At 37.0% G+C, this 3969-nt stretch overlaps 1 long non-coding RNA gene across 1 annotated transcript; it reads right to left on the bottom strand.

Annotated features, from left to right (window-relative positions):
* Nucleotides 1-205: 205 nt before the first annotated feature.
* Nucleotides 206-1353, bottom strand: LOC124341850. The gene is made up of 3 exons (XR_006918631.1): nt 1239-1353; nt 674-1180; nt 206-623 (listed from the first exon to the last, which is right to left on the bottom strand). It is a non-coding gene; the product is annotated as an uncharacterized LOC124341850 (long non-coding RNA).
* Nucleotides 1354-3969: the final 2616 nt, after the last annotated feature.

Genomic DNA, 3969 nt, shown 5'->3' with positions numbered 1-3969 from the left:
GCTGGGTGAAAAAGTCGTAAGTGTGCATTTAAATTTGTTTATGGAAGCCAAAAACAGTGCGCATCACAGGGATACAAATCAAAGGATATTTGAGCCAAATACTAATTGAGTAAAATTGGGTAAAAAGCCGCCAGGGTACAAACGAGGGGGTAAAAAAGGGGGCAAAGCAAGCAGTATCAAACTAAAAATAAATCTCCAATTTATCTTCAAAAACTCAAAATGGGGGGACGCTGCATGCTCAAATTTATAAAAAAAACTGTAAAAGAAAATTCAACGAACTAATATGAATAAGCGTGATGCGAGGGAGTCATAACGTCCAGCACCCAATGCACCATGCCCAGCGGCAAATGCACCAGGCCAAACAGCCAATGCAACAGGCTAAGCAGCCAACGCACCACGTACTGCGGCCAAGGCACCAAGTCCTGCGGCCAAAGCACCACGTCCTGCCCCTCTTGGACTACGTCGTCCACAATTTCCACGAACTGCTACAAAGGTAAGAGGTATAAAGAAAAGAATCTAAAACAATTAATTAATGGAGTACCGTTGTTCTGAATCAACGCAGCGGCGATCGAAAGTAATAGATTTCGGTTGACACCCTATCCATGGGTAGGAATTACTGCAACCTGCATAAACAGTAGAGGTTAGCTGTTTTTTTTTTTAAATTTTAACCTACCAATACTACAAGTGCAATTAAATGCATACGCATGGATGTTCGATTGGTTGAAGCGATGAGGGAACAACCTGTGAAGAGCCGTCTGCACTTCTTTGTCGCAGGTCACCTGAGCCATGAAACTAGTCGCTCTGTCTGCTGCCATAAAAGCAGTTCGAACTGTGACATGCAGTTCAGAATGTACACGGCATGTTCTGGCTGCTCGTATTTGTTGTTTGGATATAACCATCCTGTAGACACACACATGCAAGAATAAACATGAAAGATAATATTGTTATTATTATATTTTGTTTAAGATATGTTTGTTGTTAGCGTGATGTGGTAGTGAACCCTTAATAGACAGGAGGGGAACCCTTTAATATCCCGCCAATCAATAATCAATCAGTAATAATGGGCTTTGAGACTTTGAGACTCGACTCTTCTTTTTTCCTCCTCTTTTTTCCGTCTTGGGTGGGTAGGAGTGGTACATATTCTGGTCGAAACCCCATCCATGAATAGAAATAACTGCAACTTGCAAAAACAGTAAAGGTTAGTTGTTATTTTTAAAATTTAACCTACCAATACTTACGTTTTCAAATGCCCAAGGATTGTGTATTACTGTGCAGTTGAACGCATATTTATGGATATTTGATTTGTTGAATAGATGTGGGTAAAGCCTGTGGAGAGCTGTTTGCACCTCCCTGTGGCACCTCAACTGGACTCTGAAATTATTAGCTCGGCCTGCTACAATAAAAGCAGTATCCGTACTGTGACATGAAGGGTAGAACTTCCACGGCATGTTCTAGCTCCTTCTATTTGATGTCTAGAAAAAACCATCCCATAGACACAGACAGATGTTTGTTGATATTTATTCAGGTGGAAGCCAGAATTAACCTGAAAGATGATCATTGTTATTATGATATGTTGTTTATGATATGTTTGTTGTTAGCGTAAATTAAACCCCCTAAGATAGACGGGAGGTTAACCCAATAAAAAACACAAAATGTAATTACCTTGGATTAAATATGACAAGTAAGAGACACACATGTACTGAGTACATTATATTTAGTAAGATATCCGTTGAGGAGTTCAGACGACCACTGAGAGAAGGATAATCACGAAACTAACAACTATTCAGCACGAGGGGGGGGGGTTGTAGGCATGTCAAGAAGAAAAGGATTCGTGCCGGTGGTGCTGTATGCACAAGTAGAAAACGAGGCTGTCCGTCACGCGGGAGGTGTGTTGACGAAAGTGAGTCACACCGGTCGTTGATTAGTTTAATAAAAATACAAACCTAAAGCTAAATAAAACCCTGAATAACAAAACATATTTGTCCTCTATTTGTATCTTGTTTCTCAGTTTTCTTATGCTGCACATAATAAACGGTAATAATGACAATAAAATCAAACCAAAGATTATGAAGAAGAGAAAAAAAATGTAACGCTTTTTTCGTAATGCATCCTTTAAATCTATTAAATCCATAGTAAAAGCATGCTGATGTTCATCGAATTCACGATCAGAAGCAAAACAAAATAAAAACAAAATTAAATAAAATAAAAAAAATTTCAATCGGAGAAGCGAAAAAATTTGAAAAGTTTTCGTGTTCGTCTTTTCAACGATATTTGACAAAAGAAATTTAATTCGCTCCTTTTTCTTTCAATGGCTTACCTCCCATTGCCTACCATATAACTGTACAAGGGATCTTCGACTTTTCCCATGCAAAAGTATTGAGGGAATTTGACATGACGGCTGGAACACCACCTTCATTTGCTTATTTACCATGATTGACTTGCGTCTCCTGCTGCAAAGTGAGAGTCGATCACAGGATTGAAGGGAAAAGGTTTCAGATTTAAATTTATATCACAGCTTCATGTTATAAATCAGTCAAAGTATAAAGTAAAGAAATTGTTTAATATTGCAAGGATCGAGAAGCTACCTTTATCTATGAAGTAGTGGCCAACCAGATCTAGCCACTGGAGAGCGTTAGAAGTAATACCCAGGAAGTGGGGCATCTCAACTACTGCACTGGAAAGGAGACACCATCACGACCTCAATTCTCAACACGCCAACAACCGCGTTCCCTGGTATGGAATTTCCCCTCAGAAGATAGTCTGCCAAACGTGACCACTCCAGCAACTTCTTCCTAAAGCACTTGCTTTAAGGGTCTTAGCTTTAAGTTTATGTTATTGTTTTGAACTGTAGTGTTCATAAAAGTAATACAGAACCATCATCATCCGATGATACTTGAGAATTGCATTTGCTCAAGTAAAGTAAGACCCCGAGTTGATCCTTACAATATTAAAGAACGGAATACCAAGGTTGTACGTCTTGGTTGTTCTTCGGATGCCTAAAATCTATTTGAAATCCACAGATATTTCATTGCGTAACACAATTTTTGTTTTAAACTAGCAACTAGCGACAGCGAATAGCAAATAACCATCTTGTAGGATATATCATATATCATATATCATATACATTTTTTGATATTTTTAGGTTGGATTACATTCCTTCGTCGGTAAAATCGAAATTCTTTACTATGAAATCTAATCGGTTTAGATTCAAGATTTTTCTTAAATAATTGGACGTGGCCAAGATCTTCAAAACTTGGCTGGTAATTTTAAACATAAAATATTTAAAGACCAATGATAAAGCCCATATTTATTTATTTTTTAAATTTATTCTCAATCTACTTTCAACCACACCCAAATTGAGTGACGTGGCGTAGCAGAATGCTTCAGACAGAATACTTCAACAACAAGATTAAAGAAATAAGTATACATAAGTAAAATAAATGCTCACGAAGAAAAATATTGCAATTTGTTTTACGTAAAATTGCTATTCATACCGGACTATTATTCCTATCCCTTTGTTATATCCTAAGAAAGAGAGAGGGAGAGGACGGTAGTAAGTAATAAAAGCAGAACAATAATTAAGAAGAACCAAAAAGGAAGGCTCAGTGATGACTTTTTCAACAATTTTTAAGTTATTTCTGAACTAAGAATTCCTTTTGGCAATACTCGTAAAGAAAAAAAAATTTGTAATTGCAAGCCGACCTTTGTTACCAAGATTTTTTCCTTAATCCTAGACAGCTTAAGTGCAAATAATGTTGGTAAATTCATTTTTTATATTTCAAAACCGAAAAATTTAGAATTGTCTCAGGTATTCCACCAATACAATTTAGATTGTATGAGATAGAGAGAATCGATTTGACCTGTTTTGACCAATTGTTTTCTAAAACTTTAAAGGAGTAGGGTAAGAAAAATAGACATCACACCCCTCTTCAGACCATTTAAAAGAAGAATACAACGGGTGGGTGTTTT

Source organism: Daphnia pulicaria, chromosome 6, assembly GCF_021234035.1.
Source record: "Daphnia pulicaria isolate SC F1-1A chromosome 6, SC_F0-13Bv2, whole genome shotgun sequence".
Classification (NCBI taxonomy): domain Eukaryota; kingdom Metazoa; phylum Arthropoda; class Branchiopoda; order Diplostraca; family Daphniidae; genus Daphnia; species Daphnia pulicaria.
This window is presented reverse-complemented; position numbering and strand designations above follow the sequence as displayed.